At 50.2% G+C, this 21,086-nt stretch overlaps 1 pseudogene; it reads left to right on the top strand.

The window, feature by feature from the left end:
• The first annotated feature begins 259 nt into the window (after positions 1 to 259).
• LOC124673037 overlaps positions 260 to 21,086 on the top strand; it is a 34,313-nt pseudogene continuing 13,486 nt past the window's right edge.

Below are 21,086 nucleotides of genomic sequence, written 5' to 3'. Positions count from 1 at the left end.
TGTTGGGATCCGGCCGAGGATATTGCTGGAAGAGGCGGAGAAAGGTTGAGCTAGCCTAATATCGGAAATGTTGGGCGGTAGGAATGCTAAAGGCTCAGCGAAAGTTGGATCCGGTGGTTTGGCTGTGGGCTATTCGGAGTGCTACCGGTGAACTTAGGTGAGCTAGTGGACATGTTTCCGGCTGCATGCATATGGTAAAACGCTTAAGTAGCCGGAACTAGCTAAGTTATCTTCTACGAGTCCGGTGGGCTTACCGGCAATGGCGTGGCGGTTCCCCGTGGCGCCGGCGAGGAAGGAGCTCCTGGATTTGGCGCACAGACCTCCGGCGAGACCACAAATCGGCGGCGGTGAAGATTTCCCGGTTAACCGCAAGCAACTCGGGTCGAGGAAGACCTTGGAGGGGCGGCGCTTGAAGTTTTCCGGGGAAGGGCTTGCCGGAATTGAGATCTGGCGGGCGGCGCTGGCGCGAGGAGGAAGACGAAGTGGTGAGGTACAGTGAAAAAAGTGAAGATGACCGCGCGGACGGGGTATTTATAGACCTCGCGCGGAGATTCGTGAATCGGATCCTGCGGTGGGAACGGAACGGTCGCACCATTGGATGATCGCCACGTGTCTTAGGTCAAATGCGGTGAAACGGACGTAGTGCTAACCTAACTGCACGCCTCCGAAATTTCCGGCTGGAGATTCGCAGATCCGAAAATTTAGCGCGGGAAAAGAGGAAGTTGTGTGCGACGTGGGCAAGAAATCTGCTAAGTTACCATTACAACGAATGAATGATTTCCGGTTGAATGAAGCCGGAAACGATGAAGTATTTGGAAGCTCTTCGAGATTCTCTTCGGATCCAAACAAAGCGAGGCGTATGAATGACGAATCTTGAAGAACTTCGGGAGCTACTGTTGTGGGTATACTTTATGGGTATATAAACGACATAGTCTAGATCCGGCTAGCCCGGGTGGCCCACAGATGGTGATGTGGCATGTGGCCCATCGGGCGGCCCAGTTGCTGTTGATAGAAGATGGATGAAGTCCAGCCCAGGAACAGGAGCCGGATCTGAACCGACCTATGAAGTAGTCGGATCCGCGGAGGCCCATGAAGTATCCGGATCCAATACGGCATATAAGGAAAGGTGGATCCTTGACGTGCACGGCAATGTAATATTCCGTAGTTAGGCATCTTGTATTCCGGCTAGGACTCTCCGTGTAAACCCTAGATCTGGGCGCCTATATAAGCCGGATCCTGGGAGCCCTAGAGGGAAGATCTCGAGGTAGACACGAGACAACCACAACTCATTGTAACAACGCGAAAGCGCCCAGATAATTCCAGACAAGCAGCAGTAGGCCCTGTCCTCGAGCAGGTGTTCCGAAGCTGGGTAAATCGCGTACCACCGTCCCGAGGACTCTCCTCCCAATGGCCCCTACTTCTTCTCCCCCTCGTGAGGATCCCTCCTCCGAGGTACCGTCGAATATGCAACGACAGGGATCTAATGGAGCGTGTGTGGTTAAGTTGGATATGCATAAAGCATATGACCATGTGGAGTGGATTTTTCTGGAAAATATGATGAGAAGATTGGGTTTTGCTGAAAGGTGGATTTCTTTGATGATGGCGTGTGTCAGTTCGGTTAAGTACCAAGTTAGATTTAACTCTGAAGAGACCGATTCTTTCACTCCTTCGAGGGGCTTGCGCCAAGGAGACCCCCTATCTCCTTATTTGTTCTTGTTGTGTGCGGAAGGTTTATCTAGTCTTTTGTTGTATGAAGAAGAAGTTGGTGGCATTGCTAGGGTTAGGGTGTGCAGAAATGCACCGTCGGTTTCACATCTACTATTTGCTGATGATTCTCTGATTCTCATGAAAGCTGACACGAATAATGCAACTTCCTTACAGCAGGTTCTGGATACTTACTGTGCTCATTCTGGACAAATGGTGAGTTTGGCTAAATCAAGCATATTCTTCTCTCAAAATACGAATGTGCTAACAAGAGTAGAAATTTGTGAGGCCCTGCATATTACCACTGAGGCTATTTATGATAAATACTTGGGGCTCCCTGCGCTTGTGGGAGTGGATAGAAGTGACAATTTTATTCATCTCATTGAGATAATTATTCAGCGCATTAATGGGTGGAAAGAAAAGTACTTATATATTGGTGGAAAGGAAATTCTGTTGAAGTCTGTGGCTCAAGCAATTCCAGTTTATGCTATGTCAGTATTTCTTATTCCAAAAGGGGTGTGCGAAAGAATGATGGATGCCATCTCTAGTTTTTGGTGGGGAGATGATGAAAATAGTAACAAGATGCACTGGATGGCTTGGTGGAAATTGTGCTACCCCAAGAGAGAGAGGGGGGTATGGGTTTTAAAGATCTCCACACTTTCAACCTAGCTATGTTGGCCAAATAAGTGTGGCGTCTTGCCACAGAAAATACCTCTCTTTGTGCTACAATTTTATGTGCTAAGTATTACCCTCACGGGGACATTTTAAAGGCTGGACCAAAGGTGGGATCTTCTTTTACTTGGCAAAGCATCTTTGTTGGTATTGTCACTTTCAAGCGAGGATACATATGGAGAGTAGGGACGGGAGAGAATATTAACATTTACACTAATCCCTGGATACCTTCAAGTCATAATAGGCAGATTCTTTCTCCTCGTGGTCTAGGTGTTTATACAAAGATTTCACAATTGGTATGCCCAATCACTGGTGGCTGGGATGTCCCACTTCTTCGGTCACTCTTCATGGATATTGATGTGGAACGTATTCTTGAGATTCCTCTTAATGTTTCGGGTTTTGAGGATTTCATTGAATGGCACTATAATAAGAATGGCAGATATTCGGTTCGATCTGGGTATTATCTTCAATGGAGACACCAACTTGGGGCTAGAGAAAATCAGCTATCCCTACCTGGATCCTCGGCGCTGAATCCAGTATGGAAGAATCTGTGGGGTTTAAAAATTCCAAGCAAAGTTAAAAAAATTCCTTTGGCGTGCCCTCCACGGTGTGATTCCCCTGAAATCGATATTGGCCAATAGACATATTGGTACCTCCGGTCAATGTCCTATTTGCATGCAAGGGCCTGAGGACATTGAGCACCTCTTATTTCAATGTGACACGGCGAGTCAAATTTGGATGTCACTCGAGCTTTCTGAGGTGATCAATGATGCTATGCTAACTGATCGTGTGGGATCGACAATTCTGGAACATCTCCTTTGCTCTGATGTTTCTATGCCTGGATTCAACTCAATCGGTGTGAGAGAAGTGATCGTGCTGGTATCTTTGGTGGATTCGGCGGCAAAGAACAAATGGGGAGCCGGTCCCACCTATGTTCAAATGCAAATTATCTATCCTAGCGATCATGGCAAACGCGGCAAAGGTGGGTGCAAAAGTTTCGGCAAGCCAGCACAAATGGGAGAAGCCTCTAGTGCAACAAAATAAGGTGAACGTTGATGGTTCTTTCTTCCAAGCCTCACATGCTGGTGCGGCAGGTGTTGTTATGCGTGATTATAATGGTAATTTTATGGCGGCCTCTTCGGTCTATCTCCCAAATATTACATCGGCGAATGTTGCTGAAGCCATGTCGATGAAAGAGGGGCTTGCCCTTGCTAATCGTATGGGGGTTAACGATGTGATCATGGAATCGGATTCGCAAGAAATAGTTTATGCGTGTTCGGGAGTGGATGCTGGGTGGGGAGATGCTTCGGCGATCTTTGTGGATTGTATGGACCTAGCTGCTGGTATTGGGAAGGTCTCCTTCAAGCACTGCCGGAGAGAAGCAAATGAAGTTGCCCACTTGCTAGATAGAAATAGTTTCTCAGAGCAAAACTCTTGTAATTGGGTCGAAGAACCCCCTAGTTTTATTTTAGAGAAACTCATTTCCAATGTAACTATACTGCGATGTGCGGCAGCAGTTCCAGACGCACTCTTTTCCTCTCAGGGTACCGTAAAGGGCTGGGAGGTTTTTAATGAGGCGGCCTGCTGTTTGCTTAATAGAGTGGTTTTAAATTTCAAAAAAAAAAACTTCACACCACCGCGGGGAACTCGCTTTCGCCGTCCTGCACGACCGACGATGGTGGCAGAGTACGCTGCTGCGGTGGTTACCACCAGCAGCGACGGCTGCTACCGCCATGACATGCGAATCCATATGGTATATGGTAGAGCACGGCCATCCTGGAGTCGCCGGAAGGAGATCTTCGAAGTGGATCCGAATATACATATAATTAAGAAATCGTATAAACCAGTTTTAGACTTTTGGAATCCAAAAAGTCTTTCCATAAGCTGATTCTTAACCGAATAATCTCCAAAACTGGTTTTCCTAAAAATTAGCCAAAAACTTGTTTTCTGAAAACTCGCCGCTAATCTCCTATATCCAAACAACCACTTAGGTCGTCTCCAAATGCTTGATTTCCAACCAGGTCATGAGATGGGCCCCACCATATGTACTGTAGCAGCTAAAACTCTCACAATGTTTAAGGGTTAGTTGGGCCATAACAAGGAGCCCTCATGTTAGTTTTTTTTTTCACCGGACTGGATTTTTCATACGCGCGAACCTTATTCGAAAACCCCAATTAATCTATATGCCTCCCCACTCGAGATTGAACGGTGACGATTTTTTTTACACGGAAGGACCGGATTTTTATTTCACGGCTCTTCAATGGGACGCCTCTAGGCTGGCACCAGCTAGCATTGCGGCACTGGTCACTAATGGCGGTCTTGGTCTCCTCTACTGAAACTGCCGTGGCCTCCACACGTCACTCCCATAGGGGCGAACTGGGTTAAACCCTAGTTGTCATTGTGCCCAACCCTCCCTAGCCTCCTGCTTCCACTAGAGGACTACGGAGGGAAAAGTCTCCCACAATGAGCGACGGTTGGAGGGCCTATGTATTCGTCTCCTCTCGTTGTGCGGGACCTCTGGCCGGAGGTCGCAGCGCAGTGCCCGGCTTTGCACAATGGACATGCGAGGCAGAGCTTGGACTTCGGGGCAGCGGTCCGGGGATGGTGGTAGTTGGGTGGACATGACTGCGTGGGCAGACGAAGCTGTCCCAGAGGCGGGGTGCCGAGGCTGCTGCAACTCGATTCCTCGTGCCATAGGGCCTACGAAGTGGGGCGTGCAAGGGTTTGCAGCCGTGAGAGGCTGCCGCGGCCAGATTCATCGGGACACATGGCCTACGAAGTGAAGAGGTGCCTGCTGGTGGCTTGTGCTACGTAGTAGCACTGTAGTCGACCGTCGGTCTAGTGGCAGCGACATGGCCGCGATCTCCTCAATGCGATGTCAGGTAATGGTTGCGCAATAGATTGGTACTAGGGCCTGTGGCCCTAGTCTTTCGATTTTGGCCGACATCGTGGTCATGTGGATGACGTAGTGGCGGGATCATAGATTTGGTCATGTTCACAAGCTCCACGTGTCGTGGTCGATGGCAGTACGATACGTCCTCTTCTCAGGCCACGGAGTTTTGAGTCCGGCGGCGGTAGGGGACGTCCCACCAATTCAATATTGGGTTCGATTCTACTCAGCAGGTGCTATGCACGACGTCTTCGGCGGAGGTGCATATCATGCCTGGCCAGCGGCAGCTATGAACGAAGTCTCTTGAGCCGGTATCTAATCATGCCTGGTCTTGGCAGGTTCTACACACTACGTATCTTCCAGCAGCATGAAGTCATGCCTATTGTTGTTCGGCCAAAGGTGGTGCGACAGTGGCTGGAGGCATGGCGGTACAAGGTGCCATCGACTTCCAGTTTCTCCTCTAGGGGCATTTGGCCAGTGAGGAGTCGGCAACCAGAGGTGATGATGGTACAAGTGGCTTCACATCGAGTATGCGCACTTCGGTAGAACACATGATCTGTCATCAGGCTATGTCGACACAAGCCTGCGTCGTGTCCTTGTTGAAGGTGGTGGATCGAATGTCGAGTCTAGGGATGAAAATCCCGAGATTGACCTATCGTTGGACTCATTATCATTGGTGCACATGAGAAGTTTCCTTCTTGAAAGCTTAGCTTAGGATTTGCGTGTTTTTCATGTTCTTTACCATAAGTTTAGTGGTTTGCCTGGTCGAGTTGATGTCACAAGTCACGGCCTGAAGTTTATTTTCCGGGTCAACATGTTTGATGCTAAAGTTTGCATTATGAATTTGAAAGGTTGTGTGCATGACTCGATGCACATGATAGGGCTCCGTTGTCCTTTAAAAAAATTTGTTGCTTAATATCTTTCTTGGCAAACCATAAAACAAAACTAACCATCACACCATCTGGTTTCTTGCTTACCAAACATTCTTAGAGACAACCAAACTGAACAAGACACATTTCGAGAGAATAGTTTGTTTCTTAGTTACTCTTTACTTTAGTTTTTCTATATTTAATGTTGATCAACTTAGATAATGTAAATACTAGCACAATACCCGTGCGTTGCTACGAAAACATTGCAATCAACATGTTTTTTTTGGAACAAGCAGAACTAACACAAATTAAATTAAAAATAGGCCACGATGAAGGTCATGCCTGAGATGAAGACATAAACCTAGATAGGTACAAAATGTTGGTTGAAAAAATAACGACCACATCATTTCTTATGAAATCACATAAAATTTGATTTCCGCTAATTTTTGCAATATATTACTTGTTGGATCATTGTTTCTATTTTTCGTAAATATAAAATAATCTACATAATTTTATGGAAGCCAAAATAGTACTCCTAGTTACCAAAGAGCTCCAAGGTCGGTTATTCTGTGAAGCAATGGTGCCATCAGGAACCACGCTGTGTACTTATTAAAGAATTCATGCGCTAGATGAGGCTTTGCTCTGTATATATTTGTTCATGATCTAGCTTGCTCGTTATTGAACGAAAGGCAGGCCCGCTTATTTTGGATTTCACTGATCAGTTAATCTTTCAGTTTGGGTTTTCTGCTGACGCTCCTGGTTTCAGCCTGTTTTGCGTGCCGGCGCCACTGGCGGACGAGATGTACTCGGGCATATATTGTAGCAACATCAGCATGATACTTGGCAACCTGACGCTCGTGATGATCGGCGCGGTCTGCAGTGTCATGTCGAGCCTCTTTCCTCAGAGAAAGAGGCACCGAAATTGCTCTCCGTGAGGAGCCATCGCTAACACAACTGAAAAATCTCGGGGGCCCAAATTTTCAGAAGCATAATATATTGCTGATACATAAAACACAAAATCCAAAGCTACTGCAACAGGAAATCCAGGCTTGTTCGTTGGAAGGAGCGTAGGAAAATTCACGTCCAAAGCTTGAAGTATATCAATCTTTTTCTTGAGGGAGCATGGGAAAAGTACAAATAAAAGCGCCCCAAATTTCTGAAACCTATCATACTGCTGATGCATACAGAAACAAAATCCACCTAGTGCAAAAGGAAAATATGGGCTTGTTCGTTGTAAGTAGCATATGCAAATTCAAGTCCAAGAGCTTGAGTGTATCAATCCTTTTTATCCAGAATTAGTATGAAAAAAACACAAATGAAGTAAATTCCATGCCTGAGGCAAATTCACGTCCAAGGGCTTGAAGTGCATCAATCCTTTTTTTTTCCAGAAAGTATAAAAAAAGCACAAATAAACCTAACTCCTTGCCTGAAACCTGGCCCTTAGGCTCCATCCGATGATATACCAGTCATGGGTGAGTTCGGCGTCCGAGAGAAGCAGGTAGAATTTCATGGCCTTGAGCGGGACGATGGATCGATGATGCAATGCTAAGCTAGAACAGTCCCACGTCGTCTATGAGATTGCTGGAGCGTGGATCACGAAAAGCATCCAGAGATCGTGGCCTGCCGTCTCCGTTCGCTGGTGCCAATCAATATGGAGATATCGTGGCCGAAAAGCCCCACGTCTCCGTCCCTTGGCCTGCATCCTCGCCGCGCAACTACTGTCCTCAGCCGGATCCTGATGAAACAGCAGGACACGATCGAGCGGTGGCAGTAAGCATGTCCTTAGCTCCGTCGGCGACAAACACACGTACGCCATGCACATCTAATTCTCCTTGTCCACCCGCCACCTGCTGCGCAACGTTGCCGGCGGCCGCCGTCTGCTCTTACAGACAAGCCTCGTCGCCTCCCGCGCCGTGGTCCGCCTGTCACGCGTGCACCACTCGGACTCGAATTACCAGGTTGCATGTCGCCAGAGAACGATGGACTATACTCGTCGATCAAATCTGCTTGAGTTCACCTGCAACAAACGCAAACGCCGGAACAGAAGACACGGTGTAATCGATCTGGTTTACCAAAATCGTCGTCCCGGAGCTTCGAGTCGTGCGCGCTCATCCTGTGACCCACGCCGTCGGTTCCTCGCCTGGCCGACTGACAAGGATCGAGCGCCTAGCTCGCGCACCGCCACCATCGTACAGGAAAACGTCGTTCTCGTCATAATCGAGCTCGCCTCCTGTATTTCACGTGTCTGCACAATATTACCGTATATAGGAAACCAGGGCTTGGCCGGTGCTAGAAACCGTGCCCAATACGAAACCAATACGATCGATCTGGAGTTGTTTCCCTGCACGAGAGCCTAAATTAGACCCCATAGAGAGGCATAGACGTGCTCACGGCCAGTTCAACGATGGATCATGTCGTACTCAGTTGGACAAAGGAATCACCTACCCGGCCCGGAGCGCTCGGTGCACGATCGATCGTGTGCGTGGGTTAGTTGGCTGCCGGTTTTATTAGCTTGGCTCACGATCGTTTCCGGTTTTCTCACGCGTTATTTGTGGTGACGATAGAACAGTACGACACGGGACGGGGCCGATTTTTTCTATCGCACAGGACATACGATCGCCACCGGGTTTTTTTGACGTACCATGGTTTTATTACGTACGGACACCGACACCACCTATTGCAAACTAATAGTTAAGATAAGAAAAGATAAGAAAAGTACAAAATATACTTAAAACAAGGTAGTAATTCGCAAGACGGAGAAAATAATTGCATACATTATGGGGAAGTATAGAGATATCCTATTTGAAGGAAGATGGGGTTCAAATTAGGGAAGGGGTCCTTCTTTCTATTAATTTGCTAGAAATTCATTTCTATTTTCACGTCTCTATGATTTTGATTTTCGATGAATGAGCCTATGGTAATACTTTTACCTCTATTCTATAAATCTAAAAAAAGACATATTAGGATTAGAATCGAAAAATGACATATTACTATATATTCATTTTTTTGCATTGGGATTTTTCATAAATACATAAGAAAATTAGTTACTTTACCATAGTTTTTATTTATAGAAACATCAACATGATGAGATGGCTCCCTATGCTCTCATTGATTATTTGTATTATGGTCTATCTAGAAGCAATACCAAAGTGTTTAAAAGGAGGATTTACCGTGACTTAGGTCTCACAATCAACATGCAACTTGAATATTGTACGACGACGACTGATTCATTCCACAACTAGCGCGCACACGCCGCGCGAACCTTCTATAGGATGTACACGTGTGCTATTATTTTCTTTTCTATTTACAATGATTTGAAATACTTCCGTAGCCGAGACATCCAACAACCAAACGCCCCGTCGCAGTAACACGCTCATGTAGGTAGCTTACACATCTATCTATATATATCACATCTCTCCACGGTGCATACACATCTATACATATCACCTCTCTTCTCGGTGCATGCTATCACATAGGTTATCACACTGCAGTTTAGAAGCTGGGTGCAATGGGAGGGGTGTTAATCCTGTGTTTCACAGCCCTATCCACGTTGCTGGCCCTATGTTTTCTCAACTTTTCCGGTGGCAAGAGCAAGCCCAAGCTTCCTCCAGGGCCATGGACCCTCCCGATCATGGGCAGTCTCCATCACATCATTAGCGCGCTGCCGCACCGCAGGACGATGGAGCTGTCTCGCCGATACGGGCCAGTGATGCTCCTCAAGCTAGGCGAAGTACCTACCGTGTTCATCTCCTGATGGTCCTCAAGTGGAGGGCATCAGGGTCCAGGAGGTGGGCAACCTCCTCGGCTCCATCACCGCCTCTAATGGCGCCACACTCAACGTCAGCCAGATGTTCACTACGGGAACCCGCCAACATGCCGACGGCCAGAACCTGGGCCGACGGCCGCCGTCGGCACAGAAGGCCACGCCGTCAGGCCAGGAAGGTGGCCGTCGGCACAGCTTAGCCGTCGGCTCAGGACCTTCAGGGCCGACGGCCGCCGTCGGCACAGCTTAGCCGTCGGCACACACCTCGTCTGTGCCGACGGCACGCCTCCTAGCCGTCGGCACATAAGAAGGTGGTGGGGCCACCGACAGCCACCGACAACGGCGTCAGCGGGCAGCAAACGGCGTCTAGCTGTGCCGACGGCCTGGCCGTCGGCAAAGCTTCCCACTATGTGGGCCAACGGCCAGGCCGTCGGCACAGCTTCCCTACAACCATTCCTGCCATTTTTTCCCGCTCCTTCTCTCCCGCCCTTTTTTTCCGCCATTCTTCTCGCGCCCATTCTCTCCCGCCAAGTATTCCCGCCGTTTCAGCCCCTCGTCGGCCTATATATAGCCATGTCTTCTCCAATAACAACACCAGCAACATTTCTCTCCTCATCACCTCTCTCATCCAACAGCACTACAGAATCCTCTGAGCTCAGCTGCCGTTGAGATGGCTCCTCGTCGCCGTAGCAACACGGGCTTCACCAGCGTTCGCCAGCGGGCTGCGGGCCATTTCGCGGCTGAAATCACCGCCGGTGGTGCGCGTGTGTGGCTCGGCACCTTCTACACGAAGGAGGCTGCTGCCCGCGCATACGACGCTGCGGCTTGGAGGTTTGGCCGGCCGCGCCACGAAATAAACTTCCCGGAGGTCAGGTTTCTGACGGAAGCCCAGAGTCTCTCTACTGAGCCGCTACTTCGCTCAGAGGGTGAAGCACGGCGGTACAGAGATGGCCAGCAGCGGATTGATACCACCGAGGCGGACGAGCAGTTCATGGCACAGTGGCGCAGAGACCATCCCGGAGACGTCGAGGCCACGCGCGCATTCTAGAAGGAGAAGCAGACGTACATGAGAGGGAGGAGGGCGGGAAAGCGGCAGAGGAGGGCTGAATATGAAGCGGAGTACGCCAAAGGAGAGGCATCGACATGGGGGGAGGATGATGAACGGTGGTTGTGGAACCTCTCAAGTACCGCTTCAGAGGACACCCCTAGCGAGGACGAAGATTTCGACAACTGATTAGTATGTGTGTGTGTCGAGTCCGTGTGTCTAGCGGGTCATGTGTCGACCCAGTGTTAAGTGCTTTGCTCGTGTGTGGGTGTAGAACTTTAAGTGTTTTGGTTTGTGTGTGAGTGTAGTTTTTAAGTGATTTGGTTCGTGTGTGGGTGTAGTTCTTTAAGTGTTTCGGTTCGTGTGTGGTCTAGTTCTTTAAGTGCTTTGGTTTGTGTGTGGGTCTAGTTATTTAAGTGTTTTGTATCGTATGTCCTAAACAAACCAAAGCAAATAAAAAAGTCCATTGTTAAACCGTTACACGGAGAACGCTATAGGGGTAGATCTGCGGGGTCCCCGCCCTAGGGTTTCCCAATATACTGTTGACGTCAGAAACCCACTGGCGGGCAGTGACTGGTCAACACCGTAGAGCCGGGAACAACTAGGGCTGCGGCTGGCCCCAGTCCCTCAGAGCGATGGCCCGCAAAGCCTCCTGGTCGCGCGCCGATGCAAATTGCAAGGGCGTGCCACCTGACCTATACCGGTCGGGAAGGTGTGGATGATGCCTCGCTTAGTTTCCTGCAGGGGCACACACGTACACGTTAAATACGAGCCTCGATCGGCTCTCGGGTTGTCCCGTGAATCGGCTCATGGAGCCGATCCACCCATGATTCGTCCAAGGTGGCCGAATATATGGTGGTCCTGCTTGATCAAGATAAAGCGTATGAGATCCACGACGATCCGGGGTTTTCACCGCATAATCGGATCATCCTACTCACGATTGGGCCTCGCGCTCACGCACGGTGATCGTAAGCCAGCCCTAGACAAGGCCTAAAAACCAACACTAGGTTGATCCTCGGAACGTCCCGTCTAGGGGCAGCAAACTACACCCTGCATGCCGCTGGATCCTCCAACCCTTTGTAAGGCCTAACTATTGCGAGATATCAAACTAATCCTTGATGAATCAAGGAGCAATCGTAACGGATCAGATCTACTAAACGATGATCAAGCGGGGTGCCGTCCCTGCACCCATGATGAGGTACAAGGACGGCTAGATGCGCAAGGGTTGCACTACGAAAGCATATGATACTAAGAACAATGCTAACCCTAACACATCTATGATAACTACGTTGCTCGCCATCAAAAAGGCTTCGAGCACGAGCAACGCATGAACAACTAGGCAGGCTCGTGTCTGCCTAGATCGCGAGATGCGATCTAGGCAGCATGGTGCTTACCGGAGGAACCCTCGAGACGAAGGAGTTGGCGATGCGCCGAGATTGGTTTGTGTTGAACGTTGGTTGTTGTTTATTCCATAAACCCTAGATACATATTTATAGTCCAAGGGACTTTCTAATGTGGGCGTGCACTAAACCGTGCACGAGACAAACTCTAATCTCTACGTAACCTACTATATAAAGATACACGGGCTAACAAGCCCAAACTTGATAAACAAGGCCGATTCACGTATTTCTTCCACGTACAATCTTCACGTCCATCTTGATCGCGGCCCACCTCTGACTTGGTCAAATTCTGGTGATAACACATGCCCCCCTGGTTTTGGAAATGACATTTCCAAAATCATTACGCCTTTCCTTCGTCGGGTCATGTCGTGGCAGAGCAGAACCGTCGCAGAGTCCTTCATCATGATAACTTGCCTTCTCAACTTCTCTGCACGATTAGACAGTCCTGGCACCACCTCCTCGGAAACTGCTGTGGCATTGAATTTTTACTATGCTCCCTTTTATTTAACCGCAGACAAACAGTCTTCTTCCTTATCCCCTTCGCACTAGCCTTCAAAAACCCTCCTCTGCCACCATGCCTTCGTCCTCCTCTTCTTCCTCCTCATCGGGTCTTTCCTATGTGTCCTCTCCCATCCGAGAGTCGACGCCCTCGTGGGGCACGCAGGCGGCGTACGATATCCTCGCCCCAACGAAGTGGGACAAAGAGGACCATGACTCCCTCGTCTGGTCCGAGGATGACAAATCCTTGACCGACGGGGAGAGCGACCTCCGCCTCCTCGCCGTTGGGGAAACGGAGGAGGAGAGTGACGACGCCAGCTTCTCCTGTGACTTCACCTCTTCCGGGGAGGAAGGGGAGCAGGGAGAAGAGGAGGAGGACGACGACGAGAGCTCCTCCGACGAGCCGCCGGCCAAGCGGTTCTGCCCTTGGCCGGGCAACCTTAGCGACTTCGACAGCCGACGAGGACGACGCCGACGAAGAAGACGAAGACGACGAGGGCCCGGCCGGCGGCCATTGGAGCGACGACGAGCCCGCCGGAAGCGGCGCCGATAGTGACGTCGGTGGCGACGACGAGGGCGATGATGGCCCATAGATAGGACCTTTAGAATAGGGCCGGTAGTAGTAGATGGGGCAATGGATCCCCCGGTACTCCCTTTTGAGAGCAATTAGCTCTTTATGTAAGAAATCCTATCGAATCAATGGAGAACTTTTCCCCAATTCCAATTTTGCCGATTCCTTTGAGTTTAATTGAGCCGATTCCCTCTTCTACTGACTTTGCCGATTCGTCCCCTTTGCCAATGCGTAATGAGCCGATAGCACCGCATCGGTCCTTTGAAATCCGCCCTTCCCTTCTTCAACTGATGATCTTCTAAATCTGGTCAGATAATGTAGGATTCTTAGGAAAACCTTTGAACTTTCCCAACCAAACTCGATAATCCTCTTCAGCACTCATCCTTTGTGAAGAAAGTTGCAAAGAAGGATCAGCCGATGGCATCCCAATCGGTTCTCTAAACAGAGCAAACAAAATATCCACCAGGCCTGCTGCCCCTCGAGCCTTTGCCAAGGCAAAAACAGAAACGAGGACGCGTAACTTAGCTGAATTAGCCTGGGCCTGATCATGCAGAGCCAACCGATTTGCACATAAATCGGCTTCCCAAAGCAGAGAGCTTTCAAGGCGAGCTGCCCCCCGAGACTCAGTCCGCTCTTAGCGCCCTGCTGGTCAGATCGGTTCCTCTTGAGTCGATGGCTGCGCATCGGCTACTTCTCAATTCTGAAGTCGATGCCCTTGCATCGGCTGTAAAAAATTTAAAATTTTTAGGCCGATTTGTGTATCGGCCCCCATGCTTAGTATTATCCATCTAGGTGCCCCCCCCGAGCCGATTCTGTCAAGAGAATTGATGGTATCGGCTCGTCAGGTAGTCCCTGTTGGGTCAAACGTTGATCCCAGGCAGAATGGATGGTGAGGATAATTTTGGCCGATCGTAGGAATCGGCCTCCACGTTGCTTGCTCGGTGAAGGCTTAGTAATACCCCTTCAACAGTTCCGGAGGGCCGATCGCAAGGATCAGCCTCGCCACGTTGCTTATTGACGTAGTCTTGCTACTCGCCCGGGCCGGTAGACAAAACCAGCCCAATCTCCGACTTTAGCACGTTGGTGCGCTTGCCGTCGTCTACCTCGAGTGCGCCGTGTAACCGTGGAGCTCTACACTTCGCCGAACGAACGAGCACCATGTTTGTGCCGGCCGATGTTTCATCATCGGCTTTCCTTTGCTTGGGGCGCCACTCTTTTCTTTGCGGCGGTCCCTCTTCATCCAGGGTCCGCTGGACTTTCGCAGCCAAATCAGGTCGTGCCTTCCTCAGCGTATGCAAATATAACCTTTCGGCCTCCTCCAGACCGCGCAATCGCTGAACCCTGCGTTTCTGTGAATGGCTGAGACCATCAGGGCACCATCTTGGACGGTGACACCTATCTTCTTCGTCTCCCCCCTCGTCTTCCGAATCCTCGAGATCTTCCAACCGAGGGATCTCAGCACGTCTGTTTTGTGGTGGGAGAGGGCCTAGGCGCTCGAATACAGACACGTTGGCTGCCTCCTTCTTTTTCTCGGTTGCATTCCGGGCAGTTGCCGATTGTTGGTAATCGGCTCATTCCTGAATCCCAGCAGTGTCTGAAGAAGGGGCAGTCCCAATGCCTGTCCGTGTCGTCCTGCTCCCTGGCGTGGCGCTCCCGCCGCTCCTCATCGTGACTATGCCGATGATGTCTTCTGTCGTTTCTGGCCAGACGGCCTCTTTCATCATCGTCGCCGTGTCGCTGGCGTTGATCATACCGACTCACGTACTTATTGAGGAGGTGATCAGAGAGGGGCGTTGATATCTTATGTTCTTAACTTCCCCCTCCGTGACGTAGCGCTTGCCATCTTGACGGAGCCGATCGCATGGAGCGGCCCCCTCGTGTCCTTGCTCCGAGAGCAGCCTGTCCTCATCCCCGTCCTTCTCAGAGCGGTGTCCAAGCTCTACCATGCTGATGTTGGCTGAGAAATCAGGCTGGCACCCTCCGAGGTGGGCGAACTCCACCATGTTGACGGCGGGGAAGGGGTGTGTGTCGACCTTCATGGCATACTCGGTTAAAAATTAGGCGCCCATTTTCTATTGCCATCTGGATCTGCTGACGCCACACCCTGCAGTCGTTAGTGGTGTGGGTGAACGTGTTATGCCACTTGCAGTATGGCTTTCCGCTCAGCTCTTGCACCGTGGGAACTTTGTGGCCTTCGGGAATCTTTATATGCTTCTCCGCGAGTAAGAGATCGAAAATCTGCTCGGTTTTCGTCACGTCGAAGTCGAATCCTCTTGGAGGTCCTGGCGGCTTCACCCATTTGCAGGTTACTGGACCTGCAGCTCGAGTCCACTCAGCTACCGCGACCTCTTGTTCTCCCGTAGCGACTTCATCTTCGCCTGCGTCAACCATGGTAACCACGCGCTTGAACTTGTCCTGATAGACATCCGGGTGACGCTGTTCATACGCTGACAGCTTCTGCACCATGTGCGCTAATGACGGGTAGTCCGCTTGGGAGGCCACGTCCTTGATCGATGATGATAGACCCACCACCGCCAACTCGACTGCTTCTTTTTCGCTTACGTGAACCGAATAGCATCGGTTCCTAACGGTCCTGAAGCGCTGGATGTATTCTGAACACTGTTTCCCCGCGCTTACGTCGTACTTGTGCTAGATCGGCAATGCCAGCCTCGGAAGCCTCGAGTGATATTGCTCATGGAACCGTTCTTCCGAGCTGCTTCCAAGTCCGGACCGAGTTCGGTGGCAGCGACGTGTACCAACCGAAAGCCGATCCTGTGAGGGACCGTGAGAAGTACCTCACGCGCAGCTCGTCCGACGCTGAGATCATGCCCAGCCTGCGCCAAATATCGGCTCACATGCTCGATGGAGCTGGAACCATCTGATCCGCTGAACTTTGTGAAGTCCGGGAGCCGATATTTGGGTGGTAGTGGGATCAATTCGTACTCGTTGGGGTACGGCTTGGTATAGCCGATCGCCTTCCTCTTCGGCATCATGCCGAACTGATCTTTTAGAATCGTACAAATCTGATCCGCGGTGATGGCTGAAGGCGCCGAACCTTGAAGGTTCGCCGGGGTGGTGTACTTAACCAGCCATGCTTGCTTTTCTGGTTCTGAGCCAACTGCAGGAGCTGGGCTCGGGAGTTTTGTCGGGGTGGCGTATTTAGCTAGCCACGTTTGCTTCTCAGGGTCTGCCTCCGACGTTCCTCCTGTGGCCCCAGAAGTCCCTGCTATAGCAACCTGGTTCGAGGGTGCCTGTGTGCTGCCGTCTGGCACGTATGCGCATGCGTATCCGTGCGGGATCTCCTTGGGCGCGTCATGTAGGAATTGGTAGTCACTGGGATCACCACCAATCTTGTAGACGACGTAGGCCGATGAGTTCGGCGCTTCGGGTGCTGCCAACGCGAACGGCAGCGGTGGACGGGACTGGAGTGGTACCGCTCCTTGGTGCGTCCCTAGGGCTGGTCCTCGACGGAGAGTACCGATGGCTCATGACCTCCTGGATCACGCGCAGCGCGACGCGTTCCAACGTATTCACCGGGCTCTCGGAATGGCGGTGCGGTGAATGAGCCACCATGAAGTTGATCTCCCGCCGCAGGTGACCTGGTGCGTTCTTCCGACGGGGTGGATAGGTCCACTCCATCAAGCGCGCCTTCGAGTGAGAACCCCTTCCATCTGATGCCATGGGAACGGGTCCTATGGAAAGAGCCGATGAGGTCGGCTTCGAGGAAGGCTTTGACCTCGTCATACTTCTTCTTGAGCTCGCCATTGAGCTCCTCATAGGTAACAGGAGTTTCTTCCGCCATCTCTGATGTAGATGGCGAGGTGGTTGTCGTTGAAGATTTGTCCCACCGGGCGTGCCACAATGTGTTGACGTCAGAAACCCACTGGCGGGCAGTGACTGGTCAACACCGTAGAGCCGGGAACAACTAGGGCTGCGGCTGGCCCCAGTCCCTCAGAGCGACGGCCCGCAAAGCCTCCTGGTCGCGCGCCGATGCAAATTGCAAGGGCGTGCCACCTGACCTATACCTGGTCGGGAAGGTGTGGATGATGCCTCGCTTAGTTTCTGCAGGGCACACACGTACACGTTAAATACGAGCCTCGATCGGCTCTCGGGTTGTCTCGTGAATCGGCTCATGGAGCCGATCCACCCATGATTCGTCCAAGGTGGCCGAATATATGGTGGTCCTGCTTGATCAAGATAAAGCGTATGAGATCCACGACGATCCGGGGTTTTCACCGCATAATCGGATCATCCTACTCACGATTGGGCCTCGCGCTCACGCACGGTGATCGTAAGCCAGCCCTAGACAAGGCCTAAAAACCAACACTAGGTTGATCCTCGGAACGTCCCGTCTAGGGGCAGCAAACTACACCCCGCATGCCGTCGGATCCTCCAACCCTTTGTAAGGCCTAAATATTGCGAGATATCAAACTAATCCTTGATGAATCAAGGAGCAATCGTAACGGATCAGATCTACTAAACGATGATCAAGCGGGGTGCCGTCCCTGCACCCATGATGAGGTACAAGGACGGCTAGATGCGCAAGGGTTGCACTACGAAAGCATATGATACTAAGAACAATGCTAACCCTAACACATCTATGATAACTACGTTGCTCGCCATCAAAAAGGCTTCGAGCACGAGCAACGCATGAACAACTAGGCAGGCTCGTGCTGCCTAGATCGCGAGATGCGATCTAGGCAGCATGGTGCTTACCGGAGGAACCCTCGAGACGAAGGAGTTGGCGATGCGCCGAGATTGGTTTGTGTTGAACGTTGGTTGTTGTTTATTCCATAAACCCTAGATACATATTTATAGTCCAGGGGACTTTCTAATGTGGGCGTGCACTAAACCGTGCACGAGACAAACTCTAATCTCTACGTAACCTACTATATAAAGATACACGGGCTAACAAGCCCAAACTTGATAAACAAGGCCGATTCACGTATTTCTTCCACGTACAATCTTCACGTCCATCTTGATCGCGGCCCACCTCTGACTTGGTCAAATTCTGGTGATAACAGATACAGATCACCGGAGCGTCGGAACCGCTCAAAAACTTGCATATGTCCCTAACATATGTGCACAAGTGTAATGTAGGGTTTGCCTAACCTTGCATGTACCCGGCGTCATCATCAGGGAAATGATGCTATGACTAAACATCTTTGGTTGAATGGGTATATGCCTGATTACGTCACGTGTGTCGACTTTGCTCAGTACGAACGTGAAAGAGGTGAGGTGATGAGGCAGCGGATCGATGGCAATGAGGACGATGGGATTAGATACTCGCTAGATGATCTCCGTGATGCCTACATGCCAGAATCGCCTCCGCTAGAACCGGAGGAACTGACAGAACCGGAGGAACCGCCAGAACCGGAGGAACCGGAGCCAACCGCAAAGGCCTTCTATGATATGATGGCTGCGGCTAAGAGGCCTCTATACGAGGGTGCAAAAATTTCTCAGCTTGATGCCATCGCGCAAGTACTAGCCGACAAGGCCCAGTTCGACAGCACCCGTGCATGCTTTAAAAAAAATCTGGTAACAGTTGGTAACATGTTGCCCGAAGGCCATTGTCTGCCTAAAACCATGTATGAAGCAAAGAAAATGTTGAAAGCGCTCAGCATGGATTATGTGAAGTATGATTGTTGTCCCAAAAACTGTCTTTTGTTTTGGAAAGAGTTTGCGGATGACAAATATTGTAGCAAGTGTGGGGCCTCTAGGTATCATGAGATAGAAAGAGCTAATGGTGAGAAGGTGCAGACAAAAGTCGCCGTGAAGATTCTTCGTTATCTCCCGTTCATAAAAAGAATCCAACGGCTTTACATGTCCGAGGAGTCTGCCAAACAGATGACGTGGCATAAGAACGGGTTGAGATTCATGGACGAGAAGGGACGGCTAAACATGGGGCACCCATCTGATGGTAAAGCATGGCGGAACTTCAATGCAAAATACCCTGATAAGGCAAATGATGCTCGGAATGTCAGAATTGCGATAGCAACCGATGGATTCAATCCATATGGTATGTCGGCATCCTCGTACAGCTGTTGGCCCGTGTTTGTTATTCCGCTCAATCTCCCTCCCGGAGTCCTTATGCAAAGGAAGACCATATTCCTGTCGATGGTCATTCCAGGGCCTGATTATCCGGGGAAGAATTTGAGTGTATTCATGCAACCGCTTGTGGATGATTTGCATCACTCTTGGCACCATGGGACCTTGACATACGACCGAGCAACGAATACAAACTTTGTCATGAAAGTTTGGTTCCAATATTCCATGCACGACCTACCTGGGTATGCCCTATTCTGCGAGCATTGTACAGCTGGTAGGTTTTCATGCCCAGTGTGCAGGCACCGACTGGAGTTCATTTGGCTGAATGCGGGTCGCAAATATGTCGCATTTGAAAAACATCGAAAGTACCTCAAAAGAGGGCATCGGTTCAGAGGAGACAAAAAGAACTTCACAAAGGGCAAAGTTGTGCGTGAAGAAGGAACGATACCAAAGTTCGATGGTGAAACTGTTGATGGTGAGCTACGTGCTCTCAAGCCTAGTAAAGAACCCGGCAAAACATATGTGGGATATGGTGAGACACACAACTGGACTCACGTGCCAGGCTTAACACAGCTCAAGTATTACAAGGATCTCGAACTTCCCCATAACATCGATATGATGCACACCGAAAAGAATGTCGGGGAGTCCATTTTTAACACCGTCCTGAACATTCCTGACAAGACAAAGGATAATGTCAAGGCTAGAGTCGATGTTGAGAATCTTTGTGACAGGCAGAGACTACACATGCATCCTCCTGAGGGCAATCGAAAAAATTGGGTCAAGCCGCATGCCAACTACGTGCTTGATAGTCTCCAGAAGAAGGAGGCAATGATGTGGCTGAAATACGCCGTTATGTTCCCAGATGGCTATTGTTCGAATATGAGTAAGGGAGTCAATCTTACAACAGGAAAAGTAAACGGGCTCAAGAGTCATGACTATCATATATGGATTGAGCGGCTGATGCCGGTGATGGTTCGAGGGTATCTCCCCGAGCATGTCTGGCGAGTGCTTGCGGAGTTGAGCCATTTCTTCCGCACGGTCTGTGCTAAGCAGATATGTGAGTCGGTGATCGAGAAGCTGCATGATCAAGTGCCGGAGTTGATATGCAAGTTAGAGATGATCTTTCCACCAGGTTTCTTTACTCCGATGTTACATCTCATTGTGCATCTTGCGAACGAGGCACTCTTGGGTGGACCGGTGCAGTATCGTTGGCAGTTTTATATTGAGAGAGAGTTCAAGTATATTCGAAACAAATGTGGCAACAAAAATAAGATTGAAGCATGTATAGCTGAGGCAACTGTCCTCGGGGAGATGGCAGACGCCACGACAACGTACTATGCGGATGATGTTCCCACTATGCATAACCCGATATCTCGGTACAGTATCGACGAGCCCAAGCATGACCCCAAGCTCCTCCTCTTCAAATGTCATGGTGGCAAGGCTGGTGCATCCAAAAGGGGCATCTTGACAAGGGAAGAGAAAGATTGCATAATGTTTTATGTGGTTATCACTACAAGAAAAGTTGCCATGGCCGACGAAGTTGAAGTCGCGCCGTGGTTGCTGGTGTACCATGGCCGACGATTTTGGTCCCTCCGTGGTGCATGTCAAAACTTTTTTTTTCTCGTT

The sequence above is a fragment of the Lolium rigidum genome, chromosome 7 (assembly GCF_022539505.1).
Source record: "Lolium rigidum isolate FL_2022 chromosome 7, APGP_CSIRO_Lrig_0.1, whole genome shotgun sequence".
NCBI lineage: Eukaryota > Viridiplantae > Streptophyta > Magnoliopsida > Poales > Poaceae > Lolium > Lolium rigidum.
Note: the sequence above shows the minus strand (reverse complement) of the source record. Positions and strands in the feature narration are given on the sequence as shown.